The sequence below is a fragment of the Dermochelys coriacea genome, chromosome 2, assembly GCF_009764565.3.
Source record: "Dermochelys coriacea isolate rDerCor1 chromosome 2, rDerCor1.pri.v4, whole genome shotgun sequence".
NCBI classification, from domain to species: domain Eukaryota; kingdom Metazoa; phylum Chordata; order Testudines; family Dermochelyidae; genus Dermochelys; species Dermochelys coriacea.
In genome coordinates, this window is record NC_050069.1 from 131,433,920 (window position 1) to 131,449,786 (window position 15,867).

The 15,867-nt window shown below is 38.5% G+C and overlaps 1 long non-coding RNA gene across 2 annotated transcripts in view; it reads left to right on the top strand.

Annotated features, from left to right (window-relative positions):
• LOC119852118 overlaps positions 1 to 15,867 on the top strand; it is a 50,866-nt gene that overhangs the window by 5,127 nt on the left and 29,872 nt on the right. The window contains exon 1 of one of the 2 annotated variants that reach the window (XR_006279078.1): positions 9,956 to 10,056. The exons of the other annotated variant lie outside the window; for it this stretch is intronic. This is a non-coding gene — a long non-coding RNA (uncharacterized LOC119852118). Of the gene's footprint in view, positions 1 to 9,955; positions 10,057 to 15,867 lie in introns of those variants that run through there. 2 annotated transcript variants of the gene reach the window in all.

A 15,867-nucleotide genomic window follows, 5' to 3' on the forward strand; every position in this document is an offset into this window, starting at 1 on the left:
TGCTTTCTTAATGTTAACCAACCAGCATATGTAAGGAAATGTCCTTTATGTTGAAGTACTTATAATGTAACCTTTATACTGTTAGTGTTTTGCTTTTTTTGGTGTGACATGCAAAATATAATTTATAAGCTTCTACTTTGTTGAAGCATTTACTACTTTTGCAAATTTTAGTTATCAATATAGACTTCTTTCTTAGGTTGTAATCTGAATGCTTGGCATTTATGAACTCACAGAATAAAATACTACAATAACCTTTGGTGTTTTGTCAGATATAATTTGTTGATTTATAGAACATTGTATTAAACTGAAAAATTTCTTCTTGCAATAAGAGTTAGACTTTCTTGAAATTAAATATGCCACTGAGAAATTCCCTTCCTTAAACACTGTAAAATTTAGTTAAGACACTTTTATGGCACAGGAACTGTGAACACTTAAATCAGGATTTATATGTTTAATGTAATTGCCTATTAAAATGAGTACAAAGCAATGCTCAGTGTAAATAACAGAAAATCAGTCAACAGAATTTCTACCATCATTATGTCCTATGCACTTAATATGTACAGGCCATCCTACCAAACAATGACACCCTTATGCCAATCCACATCATTTTGGAAACAATATGTACAGTATTGTGTATTAGGTTTATTAGCATCAACAAATAGCAACCTTTGATTTAGGGTGTTAAATACACAAATCACTAATAACAGGTTGTAGAAGCATAGGACTGGAAGGGACCTTGAGAGGTCATCTAGTCTAGTCCCTTGCACTCATTGCAGGACTAATTATTATCTAGACCATTCCTGACAGGGGTTTGTCTAAACTGCTCTTAAAAATCTTCAATGACAGAGATTCCACAACCTCCCTAGGTTTTTTCCATTTCTTAATTTATTCCATTTCTTAACCACCCTGACATTTAGGAAGTTTTTCCTAATGTCCAACCTAAACTGCTCTTGCTGCAGATTAAGCCCATTGCTTCTTGTCCTATCCACAGAATTTAAAGAGATTTTTTTCTCCTCCTTGCAACAACCTTTTATGTCTTTGAAAACTGTTATGTCTTCTTATCTTTAGACTAAAAAAACTTAATTTTTATAAACTTCCCTCATAGGGCATGTTTTGTAGATCTTTAATCATTTGTGTTGTTCTTCTCTGGGCTTTATCCAATTTATCTATCTCTTTCCTGAAATGTGGCTCCCAGAACTGGACACAGTACTCCAGTCAAGGCCTAATCAGCGTAGAATAGAATGGAAGAATTACTTCTCATGTCTTGCTTACCACACTCCTGCTAATAGAGCCCAGAATGATGTTTGCACTTTTTTTTTTGCAACAGTTTTACATTGTTGAATCATATTTAGTTTGTGGTCCACTAGATCCCTTTTGCCTAGTACTCTTTTCTTGGCAGTCCTTTCCCATTTTGTATGTGTGCAGCTGATTGTTCCTTCCTAAGTGGAGTACTTGCATTTGTCCTCATTGAATTTCATCCTATTTACCTCAGACCATTTCTCCAGTTTTTCCAGATCAGTTTGAATTTTAATTCTATCTCCCAAAGCACTTGCAAACTGTCCCAGATTGCTATAATTCACAGACTTTACAAGTGTACTCTCTATGCCATTATCTAAATCACTGATGAAGAAACTGAAGAGAACTAGACCCAGAACTGAACCCTACATGATCTCACTTGTTATGCCTTCCAGCTTTACTGTGAACTGCTGATAACTACTCTCTGGGAATGGTTTTCCAGCCAGTTATGTTTCCACCTTATAGTAGCTCCATCTAGATTGTATTTCCCTACTTTGTTTATGAGAAGATCACGAGAGACATTATCGGAAGCCTTACTAAAGTAAAGATATACCTCATCTACTGCTTTCCCCCATCCACAAGGCTTGTTACCCTGTTAAAGACAGCTATTAGTTTGGTTTGACATTGACATGATTAGTTCTTGACAAATCAATGCTGACTGTTACTAATCAACTTATCATCTTCTAGGTGTCTGCAAACTGATTGCTTGATTATTTGCTCCATTATCTTTCTGGGAACTGAAGTTAAGCTTACCGGTCTGTAGTTCTCTGGGTTGTCTTTATTCCCATTTTTATAAATTGGTACTATATTTTCCTGCAGTGGTCCCTTGCTCTCAAGTGCTCTTCAAGTGGGGAGGGAGTCCACTCCACTTCACAGCACCAGGCAACAATAGTCGGGATTGGGCCCCTTGGGTGATGGTGGTGGTGGGGCAAGTGACAAGCAGGCTATAGCTCAGACCCTCGTGGCTGGGGAAAAACAACTGTTAACAATCGAGAGCTCTGGCCCCGGGTGGGATTGCGAACTAAGCTTTAACCCTGAGCCTCCCAGCTAGGGTAGACAGAAATCACCAGTCTAAGGCTCTGACCCTCTGTGTGGGGCAGAGCAGGGAGCAGGCTTTAGCCTAACTGTCCCTGGCTAAGGCAGCCAGCAAACACACAGTCTGGGGCTCTGCAGCCAAAACACAGCACAGGTCTTCCAGCCAAGGAGGAGTCAGCTGCCACCTCAGGGGTGGGGTTGGGGGTATGTCGATCTGGACCCACCCTACTTCACCTATTCTCAGCCCAGGGCCCTAACAGTGGCGGAGGGTTCTACCACTGGGTCAGCATGTGTCCCATTGAAACACGCTGATTTGCACTCTCGCAGCAAAACTGGACTAAAGTCTGGTTTCCCTGGGTTAACAGTCCGGGTGCAGGGATCCATTGTCCAAGGGTCCTCTGTCTCCTTCAAGGACTAGGAGTTGGTCTGACAATCTTTTATAACCCTTTTTCCTTATATTCTGACACTGCCAGGACCATACTTGATTAGTTTTGGGCCTCTTGCCCCTAGTTGCAGTTCTAAGAGACCATAATTAGGATTCTGACTGCTAGTATAGTCCTCTTGAATTGATACATTATGCAGTGCTTTTAATACATAAATCCAGCTGCTCCATGGTTACATATACAAAAAAAAACTTTAAAAATCTGCTAATTCATTCTCAAACTGTTATTCTGAATTTATTGTATTTATCACAAGATGCATATTGCTAAATCTTATAACCCTAGATCAAACACTTGGGCTAAGTTATACTAACTGCTAGATTGTGTTAGGCCTCAAGTTTATTCCAAAGCCAATTTAAAATCTTATTTTCCACCTACTTTCATTATATCATTGTTTTTATTATCACTTCCTTATGCATCTAAGTTTTTCCAAACCATTTATAGTTTGATCTTAGGTAGCAACTCCCCAATATCAGGTCGGGGTCAAAGGTCAACAAATAGAACTAGTAAGTCTGAAGAGATTCTTAGGGGTGTTGAGCACCAAGTAATTTAGTTCCCCAAATTACAAAAAATGTATAATCTAAAAAAACGAAGTGGCCGGCCAAATCTTCTCTCTGTTAATGCCACTCCATGGATAAACCTCTCCCACTATTGTAATTCCATGAGGTTCTTTACCGTACCTTTGGCAACACCACAATTAAAGACAGTCAACATACTCACAATTTATTATTTATTAGTATATTATTACTAAAAGGAAAAAAAGAAAACCAAAACAGAACACAAACAAATAGTAAAAATTGTACTTCAGTCACAGTCACCTCTGTATATTTCTCTGTGGAGAACTTCTAACATGACTACACCTTATGATTAAGTCCACTCTAATGGGGACACTTACCTACGTAAGATACAACTACAATATATTAATCCAAATATCAGTAGTGAGTCTTGTTTTATTGTAATCACAAGTAACTAAAATGGTTTATAGAAGGCCTATGGAATTTCTTATAAGGTTTGGAAAATCCTGTTTGGGTTATCAGGGGTAACCCAATTTATAAATGGAGATAGGTAAGTGATCTTAACTAAGTCAAATAAAAATTGAGAGTATTTAAATAGATTACTTAAAAAGCCATTCAAAGAACAGTCTTCAGATAAGAAAATCATTAATCTTACATTCAATCCCACTAACTTTCTCTGTTTATCTTATGTCTTCTTTCTAGAATACAATGTCTAAATTAGGGCTGTAAATTAATTGCAGTTAACTCACATGATTAACTCAAAAATTACTTATGATTAAAAATTAATCACGATTAATCACACTGTTAAACAATAAAATACCAATTGAAGTTTATTAAATATTTTTGAGTTTCTACATTTTCAAATATATTGATTTCTATTACAACATAGAATACAAAGTGTACAGTGCTCACTTTATATTATTATTTTTATTACAAATATTTGTGCTGTAATGATAAAAGATAGTATTTTTCAGTTCACCTCATACACTTTCACGATAAAGAGATTGCACTACAGAACTTGTAACTTACAAATATAGATTTTTTTTTTACATAACTGCACTAAAAACCAGAACAATGTAAAACTTTATAGCCTACAAGACCACTCAGTCCTACTTCTTGTTTAAACCAACTGCTAAGACAAACAAGTTTGTTTACATTTACGGGAGATAATGCTGCCCATTTTCTATTTACAATGTCACCTGAAAGTGAGAACAGGCATTCACCTGGCACTTTTGTAGCCATCGTTGCAAGATATTAATTAATGTGCCAGATATGCTAAACATTAGTATGGCCCTTCATGCTTCAGCTACCATTCCAGAGGACATGCTTCTCTGCTGATGATGCTCATTAAAAAAATAATGTATTAATTAAATTTATGACTGAACTCCTTGGGGGAGAACTGTATGTCTCCTGTTCTGTTTTACCTGCATTCTGCCATATATTTCATGTTATAGCAGTCCCGGATGATGACCCAGACATAGGTGCTGACTCTGTCGATGCTCCAGACCCAGGGAAAAATTAGTGGGTGCTCTGCAACTAAGAGCAGTCAAGCTCCTTGCCCTGTCCCACCCCACCTCAACTCCTCCTCTGCCTCCGCCTTGACCTCCTCCCCTGAGCACACCTCATACCCCCTCCTCCCAACACTTGCTGCCGCCAAACAGCTGTAGCAAACTCTGGGAGGGAGGGAGGAGGAGTGGGAATGTGGCGCGCTCAGGTGAGGAGGTGGGGAAGAGGTGGGGTTGGGGCGGGGATTTGAGGAAGAAGTCGGGATAGGGGTGGGGGGGAGTTGGGGCGGGGCCGGGGGCAGAGGGGAGTTGAGCACCCACCGGCGCCAGTAGAAGTCAGCACCTATGGACCCAGCACATGTTCGTTTTAAGAACATTTTAACAGCAGATTTGACAAAACGCAAAGAAGGTACCAATGTGAGATTTAAAAAAATAGCTACAGCACTCGACCCAAGGCTTAAGAATCTGAAGTGCTGTCCAAAATCTGTGTATGACAAGGTGTGGAACATTCTTTCAGAAGCCTTAAAAGAGCAACACTCAGATGCGGAAACTACAGAACCTGAACCACCAAAAAGAAAATCAAGCTTCTGCTGGTGGCATCTGACTCAGATGATGAAAATGAATATGCGTCTGTCCGCTCTGCTTTGGATTGTTATTGAGCAGAACCCATCATCAGCATGGGCACGTGTCCTCTGGAATGGTGGTTGAAGCATGAAGGGACATAGGAATCTTTAGCGCATCTGGCATGTAAATATCTTGCGACTCTGGCTACAACAGTGCCATGCAAACTCCTGTTCTCACTTTTCGGTGACATTTTAAACAAGAAGCGAGCATCATTATCTCCTGCACATTGTAACCAAACTTGTTTGTTTGAGTTATTGGCTGAAGTAGAACTGAGTGGGCTTGCAGGCTCTAAAGTTCTATGTTGTTTTATTTTTGAATGCAATATTTTTTGTACATAATTCTTCATTTGTATGTTCAACTTTCATGATAAAGAGATTGCACTACAGTACTTGTATTAGGTGAATTGAAAAATACTATTTCTTTTGCTTTTTTACAGGTCAAATATTTGTAATCAAACTGAGCACTGTACACTTTGTATTCTGTGTTGTAATTGAAATCAATATATTTGAAAATGTAGAAAACATCTACAAATATTTAAATAAATGATACTAGATTATTGTTTAACAGCGTGCTTAATCGAGATTAATTTTTTAATTGCTTGACAGCCCTAGTCTAAACCAACTGGTATTTTAACAGCTTCTGTTAGTATCTTTTATATTAAAACAACATTTCAATATCCCATTAAAATAATTTTAACAAAAATTTTAAATCCAGTATTTGGCAGTTCTTTTGCAAACTCCATATCACCAATAGTGTTGAAGTCTTGGTGATGTCAAGTTGCAGAAACAGTGCTTGGGTTAGCAGATTGCTGCTTCTTGATGTTATATTGTGACTTCTTTGTTCTTATTATTAATCTTGTCACCACTGCTGTTTGCTTGCTTGTAGAGGTATCAGCTTGAAGGTGTGATGAGATGAACAGCCTGAGCTGGGAAGGGAAGTGTAGGAAAGAACATAAACAGGTATGCATAAGAATAAGAATACAAGAGTAAGTGTCTGAGCAAATGTGTGAGGGTGCTTCAGTTAAGAGGAATTTGAGGAATAAGGTCGAAGGCACGCGTCTTTCATGGAATTAGCTGGATTCAAATATCAGCTGCTGTCACCATCTCATTGGCTCAACACCATCAGAGGATGGCCTTGCTAGCATCGTCAGCTCGTGAATATGCAGTTTGCTAATGCATATGCAGAAGGATTTTCATTCTTCAATTTTATGCACATTGCTTTTGTCTTGGAGTGGGAAATGTTCAGAACATCTTTAAGAAAGGAGTTTTAACTTTTTCTTTTATTCACTGCAATTTCTGAGCTATCCCTTTTAGTTCCATCAGGGTTTAATAGTAGTTGACATTTTGCTTAAAATGACTCTCAACACCGTAGAAAAAGTCTTTGAGCTCTTAAAATAGCCTTTTGAAACTTAAATGATTCTTTATCTTAAATGGACATCAAAGTATTTATGGTCTATTTACTCTACAATACTTGTGTGACAATCAGGATCCTGCCACCCTTAGGGGAAAACAGAAGGTTTAAACTCCCCAAAATTGAGCAGCTGAATCAATTGACTGCATACTGTATTATCATGCTATAAAAGTATACTGAGTAATATACTTCTGAAAGCTTGTAATGTTCTAAACTTAATGGTTACCCTGGGAGATGTATACAGACTGTGGTTACAAATGTATATATTTGTGTATCTAGAAATCTCTGCTCATAATTTAGTGCTGCAGTATTCAGCTACACCTCACAGTAGGGAAACCGAGGCACAGGTAGATGGTGCTGCAGCCCAGAATCTGCTAGGTGTGGTGACAGCCTAGAACAGGTAAGAAAAGCTCTGGGCCAGGACTCCACTGGGAGTAGGGAGGCCTACTGGGTGAGATGAGACAGTGGAATAGTTAGGCAATGCTGTGGGCCAGAGCGTCGCTATAAGCAGGGGAACTATGCAGGGCTGTTATATGACATGGGTCAGAGCGCCCCTGGAGTGAAAGAGATTCTGGGTGGTAAAACTTTTGACAAATGTATGCTACCTGGTAAAGAGTCAGAAAAGCCCTGAAGGATGTGAAGCAACCTCTGGGGCAAGTGTAGATGTTAAGGAGCCCCTACTGTGAGGTGGAGCTGAAGCTGCACACAAATTATAAGCACCGTTTTCTAGATACACAAATGGATACATTCATAACCACAGTCTGTATATATACCTCATAATGACTTGTAAGCTTAGTACATTACAAGCTTTCATAAAAGATCTTACTTCGTATACTTTTACAGTACAATGAGGCAGTATGTAATCAGTTGGTTTGGCTGTTCATTTTGGGGGTTTAAACCTCTGTTCTCTCCTGATTGTCACACCTTGGAAAAATGGTTCATGTCTTTTTCTGGGTTTGGTAAGCAGTTGCTTAAGCCTTGCCAGATAACTAACTCCCCAATTAATATAAATATTGATACCCAAATGACTACTTATTAGCATGTCATTTGATTCCATATTTGTACATCAAACATCTCTCTCGTATGCATCAAGAGTTAAAAGCGACCGGCAGGTAACGTAAGAAGAGCACTCTAAAACACTTGCAAAAAGAAGTTTATGCCATTTTTAAACTTTTGAGGGAAAACAAAAGCTTTCCTCTTCAAGGAAAAATAAACAGATTAGAAGTAGCAAATATATTTTGAGACATTTTCCAACCATAAATGTTCTCAGTTTAAAGAAATGGATATTCAATACGGATATTCCTAGAAACCTTTTGTGCAGCGTTAAAACTAAAGGCTTTTTTCTTTGCAAAGAGGAAGAGTAAAGAGTTCTGCTCTTCATTTGGGCTCAGTTATGTTACTTAGTTTATTGTTCTGATAACACCGTAAGCACCACTCCTCTCTGGAATAGCCCAAATAAAGAATATTCTTACTCTTTCACATAACCAGGTCTCTTTCTGAAACATAAATATCCTGAGAAGCTTTTCTTGAGTTTAAGATCATATCTATACAAGGCTGGTGTCTTGTACAACAGGGAAGATATCATATTTTCTGAGAAGATACTCGTGGTGGTTTACCCTCTAGCCAATGTTTCAGAGTAGCAGCCGTGTTAGTCTGTATTTGCAAAAAGAAAAGGAGTACTTGTGGCACCTTACAGACTAACAAATTTATTAGAGCATAAGCTTTCGTGAGCTACAGCTCACTTCATCGGATGCATTTGGTGGAAAAAACAGAGGAGAGATTTATATACACACACAGAGAACATGAAACAATGGGTTTATCATACACACTGTAAGGAGAGTGATCACTTAAGATAAGCCATCACCAGCAGCCGGGGGGGGGGGGGAAGGAGGAAAACCTTTCATGGTGACAAGCAAGGTAGGCTAATTCCAGCAGTTAACAAGAATATCAGAGGAACAGTGGGGGGTGGGGTGGGAGGGAGATATACCATGGGGAAATAGTTTTACTTTGTGTAATCCATTCCCAGTCTCTATTCAAGCCTAAGTTAATTGTATCCAGTTTGCAAATTAATTCCAATTCAGCAGTCTCTCGTTGGAGTCTGTTTTTGAAGCTTTTTTGTTGAAGTATAGCCACTCTTAGGTCTGTGATCGAGTGACCAGAGAGATTGAAGTGTTCTCCAACTGGTTTTTGAATGTTATAATTCTTGACGTCTGATTTGTGTCCACCAAATGCATCCGATGAATTGAGCTGTAGCTCACGAAAGCTTATGCTCTAATAAATTTGTTAGTCTCTAAGGTGCCACGGGTACTCCTTTTCTTTTTGCGAATACAGACTAACAGGGCTGCTACTCTGAAACCTGTTATTTCCCCATGGTATTTCTCCCTCCCACCCCACCCCCCACTGTTCCTCTGATATTCTTGTTAACTGCTGGAATTAGCCTACCTTGCTTGTCACCATGAAAGGTTTTCCTCCTTCCCCCCCCCCCCCCCGCTGCTGGTGATGGCTTATCTTAAGTGATCACTCTCCTTACAGTGTGTATGATAAACCCATTGTTTCATGTTCTCTGTGTGTGTATATAAATCTCTCCTCTGTTTTTTCCACCAAATGCATCCGATGAAGTGAGCTGTAGCTCACGAAAGCTTATGCTCTAATAAATTTGTTAGTCTCTAAGGTGCCACAAGTACTCCTTTCCTCTAGCCAATGGTTCTTAAATTTGCAGCAAATCTACAACTTGCAATTAGACTCCCATCAAGCAATCAAGACCAGAACAAATCACACTTAAATACAACATTCAAAACATATTCTAAGAGATACAGAATGTTAAAATTTGATATAAACTTGACTTGCAGAGTGTGTGTAAGCACACTTGGAGGTAATGCATATGGTTTTATGGTAGAGCTAGGTGACATTTTACAGATAAATAGCTTATTAGCTGAAAAATGCCATTTTGGTTTGAATGAAACTCTACATGAATTTGACCCAAATTTACCAATTTTTACATGAATTTACCAAACTATAGTTTTTTTGTGGGGAGGGAGGGGTGGAAGAGAGCCAGATTCATAAGAAGACTTGGTGCTATTCACAAAAGTGGAAGGAAGGGGTGTGTCTTATACCCAATAACCCAGTAGCTAGGCCACTTACCTCTGATGTGGGAGCCCTAGATTAGAATCCCTTTGAAACACAGGTCTCCTAGATGAGTGGCCTAACCACCAGGGTGCTGGCTATTCTGGGGTAGGTTTCTGTCTTGCTTGTTGGTGCGCTACTTCTTTTAAAATACATAAATATTCATTGGGCCAAAGTAAAAAGAGAGTAACTGTCTAGCCTAGTGGTTTGGTCACATGCCTGAAATTTGGGGAAACCCTGGGTTCAAGACCCTCTGCTCTGGAATGGGAATTCAAACTTGGGTCTTCCACATCCAAACTGACTGCCCTAACCAAGTGGGCATATTGAAAGAGCTCCCTTGTCTTGTGAATAGAGCCCTTTTTCATAAATACAAACTTTAAATGCCTGGAAACAAAGGTTTTGTTTAGGATCGAACAAAAGAAATTTGACCCAAAAAACAGTTGTAATTTTTTTCAATTTGCTCTAAACTCTGAAATTTTGGTTTGTTTAGCATTTTGTTGTTGTTGTTGTTGTGTTGTTTTCCAGAGCTGCCAGTGAACAAAACATTTATTCATCCAGCGGTATTTTATCGCTGAAGAGATATAGTCATCTAGCTCTTTTGGTGCTTGTCACTGGTTGACTGAAAGCAGAGAATTTCTAGGAATTTACTTCCTTAGTTTGAAAATTTTGTTTAATTACAGAAGCATGTAAACATATCCTGAAAACATTGTGTCTAAAATAATTGAAATAACTCTTAATTCAGTAAAAAAATGACATAAAATGAGAGTGATATATTATTTATCGGGGTGGGGGGTTATTGGGTTTTTATTGAGGTCAACCTTCACAGTGATATGAGAAAAAAGACAAGAATGACAAAGAATTAAAAAGAAAACTAACAGGTTAAAACACACTTGTGTCTACACTAAAGGGTGTAGAAGGAGGAGAGGAAAGAGGTAGTTCTTCCTCTGGTTAACATTGCCTGACACTTCCTTTTTATAAGACCTTATTTTCAGTTGCATAAAAGTATGCCAAACTTCAAGGAAGGAGAGATATCTTCTTGAATTTTGGGCAGAATTAAACTTGTGGGATGTGGTCTGTGCTGCTCAGTTTTGGTAATTGTGACTTGTCTGTCTCTGGTGAAGTAGAGGGTATATTCTGTTAAATAAAAAGTCCTTACTTTTATGTCTTTATTGTATATTGTATAGAAAACTTACAAAAAAATCTGTAAAAAGAAAAGGAGTACTTGTGGCACCTTAGAGACTAACAAATTTATTAGAGCATAAGCTTTCGTGAGCTACAGCTCACTTCATCGGATGCATGTAGCTCACGAAAGCTTATGCTCTAATAAATTTGTTAGTCTCTAAGGTGCCACAAGTACTCCTTTTCTTTTTGCGAATACAGACTAACACGGCTGCTACTCTGAAAAAAAATCTGTATAATTGTTTGTATTTATATATACACACACTATGTATATACATAAGCATAGTATGTTGACACTTTTCTGTGGCTATAATCTTATAAAACTATTCCACATATTCCTTCCTTTTTACCTTTACTATACAGTGTGAGCAATCCATAAACTCTACTTAGTGTGTTATAGACTCTTCCAGAGGTCTCTGACCAAAAGATGTCCAGAAACATAATTTGGAAGTGAAGTTTTTGTACACATACTAGTAACAATCGAGGCATTGTAAGCATCTGACTTGACTATTACCCATACTGTCACAAGTCCTTTGACTGTTCAAAAAAGTGAGTGGGGCAAGAACTTAAGCTTTGAGTGTGTATTGGGTGTTATTGTTTTTTTGCTTGGTTTTTGCTTTAAGCCAATGTAGTCACTATAGATTTACACCAGCACAAGCACATTTGGTCTTGTTGTACTTACATTTTCTGGCTGAAATATCTTGCCAAGTTTCATTACTGACTTTGCATTTCATTATATGTGACTGATGCATCTTCATTATAATGGATGAGCCATAACAAAACACATAATATAAAATATTTGAAGGGGGAGAATAAAGCACTTAATATTTTTTCCAAAAAATCCATAAGCCTCTTAAAATGTTTGGTTTTCTTGGTTAAAAGCAAAATTTACATTTTTTGTATCAAGAACAATTATAGGAGGCTGTTTCTCTCACCTAAAAGCACTGTTCTCTTAACTAAGAAAGCAAATTTAAGATGTGTGTGTTGGGGCAGGGTAGGAATCAACGGCAAGTCTATTTTTAGGTCTACCATAAAGAAAACACTACAGGCTAAATACGCACAAAAACTAGGGAATTATGAAAATTCAGTGCTATTCTATTCAGTTATAAATACTTTGTGCAGAAGGAAAAATGCTTTTATATGTATATCTTTTCCCTGACACAATATTTCATTAAGATAGAGTTAAGTAATAAATAGGTATCTCTCTAACTTAAGGGGAAAACCTTTATGTTCTAGTTGGCGAAATCCTAATGTCTGAAAACCAGGAAATTCAGTGATGGGTGCAATTAAAAAAATATCAGAGTTAGCATTCTTAAGAGATGTTAAAAAGGAAGGATGAAGCTACAATTGGAGAGAGAAAATGTATATGTTGTCATGTTTTTTCTGAATTTAAAATGGTTCTCTTTAGACTTCCTAAAGCCCTAAGGAAAAGCTCATGGAGCTTAGACTCCAAATATCACGAGACTTGCAATACAATTGCAGAATGGCAACATTGCACCATACAAAGAAGTCCTTAATCCAACAATAACAAACCTTAGAATATAGGTGCCTGAAAAACCTTAATCCAAAAATAACCTGCCTAACAGTGTAGGTGCCTGAAAATCAATCCTATTGGTAAATGGTGAAAAGATCAAGTCATAGGCACAAGAAGAGTGAAGATGGGAGGCTTGTATCACTACAGGGGCAAGGTTAGTGCCTTAACTGGGTATTTCTCCAAAGCCATTTTTCAAATAATTGGGTTTCATTAAAGTTTTAATTATGCATTTCCTAGGTTTCTCATGCTTCTGCAGTTGTCTTATGTGTTTTCTAACTCCTAAATTAGTCAAACTGAAAGTGTAGATGTCATTGTTTCTTTTTTTTTTCTGGGAATAAAAAAACGATTGTTAGGTTGTATTGGGTGGATGTGCCAAAATATTGGACAGATTGATAATGGAATACAGTGTACGCAGTAGTTTGCTGTATTGTTGTAGCCATGTGGGTCCCAGGATATTAGAGAGGCAAGGTGGTTGAAGTAATATCTTTTATTGGACCGACTTCTGTTGGTGAGAAAGATAAACTGTTAATATTACTCTGAGCTCTCTGTCTTAATTTGATTTTTTTCAGTTTCTTTTTTATTACCTTTTTCCTTTCTTCATACTTTTGGAAGGTGCAGTAAATGTTGGGTAAAAAGTAGGGTGGGGGGAGAGAACAAAGGGAGCAAGAAGTGGCCATGAAATAATAAATTGAGATTCAAACTCTGTACATCCATGAGAATAGATCTAAGAAATAATAATCCACAGCTGGGCTATCCAATGGTTTTCTATAATGTCCATTATAGCTGTAGCCAATGCTTCCTGGATAAATTGGATGTGCTTGACATGCTGGACTTCATGAATGTTTCTCTTCACTGTTACAGAAAGATCTGTTTGAACTCTGTCTTTTCCCTACAACAATCATTCTGTTTATAGGGGAAAAGCTTTTCCAAAGGAGATAGCCGATAAAGTGTCAGGCTCTAGACTATTCTACATAGTCGGGAGGGCACATTTTGGGACAAATGATGTTTTGTCTGACAAAAGCACTTTTTAAAAAATATATTTTGCTTTTTCCTAGAACATTTTTTTGGCTTTAAATCACAGTGAATTTAGTTTTGATTCACCAACCAGCTGAGAGAGTATTTACACAGCTTTGGTCATGACCAGTTCCTTGAACTGGGAAGAAAAGTGGGCAGAGAGCCAGTAGAGGGAATGAAGCACAGAAGGTCATGCTTGCGGCATCCTGTTTCCTTGAGGAGATGGCTGCCTCACTTTTAATAAGAGGGCACCTTTTCATTGATTTTTCCCCCCTTTTAGCCTCATACACTGTGAGTTACAATAATCAAGTCTGGAGCTGACAAACGTGTGCATCATTGTATCTAGAGTCTAGTGTAGTAGGAAGGTGACTAGGAACTTTCTAGCAAGTTGAAGGTAGAAGAAGGTATTATTTTTACTTCTGACACTACATCATCTAGGCCTAGTAAAGAATTAAATAGGACCCAAGACATTGCATCTCATAGAGAGGGGGACAGTGTGGTGAGGGGGGAAGAAGGAGATTGTCCCGAATAGTTCTTGGAAGCATTTCCTCAGTCCAGAGACTGTCACCTGGTCTTTCCTGGGTACAGCCTGAGCCAGCTGTTCATCCAGATGCTATTTGCATGTAGGTATCGTGACATCCTTGTGACAGGGTTGGGTGTTATGTCACCCCTGGCAGTGCAGCCTACAGTGATTTTCCTGAGAGGTGTGTCACTTTAGGGAATTGGAGTACTTACTTAGTACCATTCACTGGTTCTTTCTGGAGAATGACTGAAGCTCCCCTGATGTGGCACCTACTCTAGCTATATCATAGAAGCAAGTCAGCAGCACTTTGCAGCTGACTGTCAAAAGCTGCATATATTTATTGCGGTATAGCTCCCAATCAAGACTAATGTCACCCTGTGCTGGGGCTGTACACGACATAGCAAGTCGCATGCCCAAAAGAGTTCAGTCTGAAAAACAGAAGATGTTGAGTTACAAGCAAGGAGATGCAGGCTCTCTCCACTCTCATGGTGATGTTAACTTCTTGTGCCATCGGGGTTTTATGCTGTCCCCAAATCAAAAGCCCAATGGCAAAAATCTTTAAAAAAAACACCCCAATCTAAAAAAAAATCCCAATGGCAAAAAACGTTGACAGATGTGCTGAGACAGAGTGAGAGTTGGACAGGCTTTTTCCATAGTGCTGGCTTTTTGAAGATTGGACAGATGATTGCATCTTTCAGGGAAATAGGTAGTTTCACTTCTCTGAAGGAAGCATTGATAAGTTGTTGCCATTGGGAATGGTTTATTCACTTTTACCTGCTGAAAGGAGCATAGAACTGTTTTGCAAATGGCGGATTGACTTCCAGAGCTGAGGTGGGGCTGAGTTTATCAGTGTAGTGAGGTCAGTGATAAGCAGTCCAGATCAAGTTTCTGGCTTGGCAAGTTCTTGTCTATTTGGCTGCTTTGCTGCAAAGCAGAATGAGAACTCTCTCTGCTTCAGTCAATATTTGGGACTGTGGCTTCGATCATGCTGTCCAACTTGATTAAGTGGCTCACAAAGTGAAAACAGCTCTGCTGGCTGTAATGGTAGAGAAGTTCTTTGTTTCCCTTATTGTGGTGGCTTTAGTCCTACTGGAAGCCTTCATGTTTTTGGCAGATGGATTTGGAATGAGTTTTGCTCAACAGATAGTTTTCTGCCTGTAAGTTTTATAGTGCACCATGGTTATGTTTGTGGTCAGTAGAGGGGTTGGCTTGAGTCCAAATAATCAATGATTGAGATTAAGTTTGTCTTCTAGTTTGTTGTCACCTTATCCCAGAAGATTGGTGGCTTGCCTTCCTAAGAAAATGAAAAGCTAAGGTTTTTTAAGCATCTCTGTTCAGCTTCCCTTATGGGATAGAGTAAAGGCCGTGCTGATCCCTGTCTGGATGAGGTAGTAGTCAGACAAGAAGAGTGGAATGTTAATTGTCACTCTTAAGCTGAAGATTGTATCCAGCTTGTATCTAGTTCAATGGGTCCAGACATAGATAGTGGAAAAATCCATTGCTTCCAGTAAGATCTGATCACCAGTCCTACATGTATTCTGGCCATTGCAGATATGTATGTTGAAGTTGCCAAGAACAATGACTATGGGATATTGCAGAAAAATGTCAATAGGTCCATTAATTCCTCAAATAAGTCCACTGGGCTCCATCTGGAAAACTTGTATGTCTC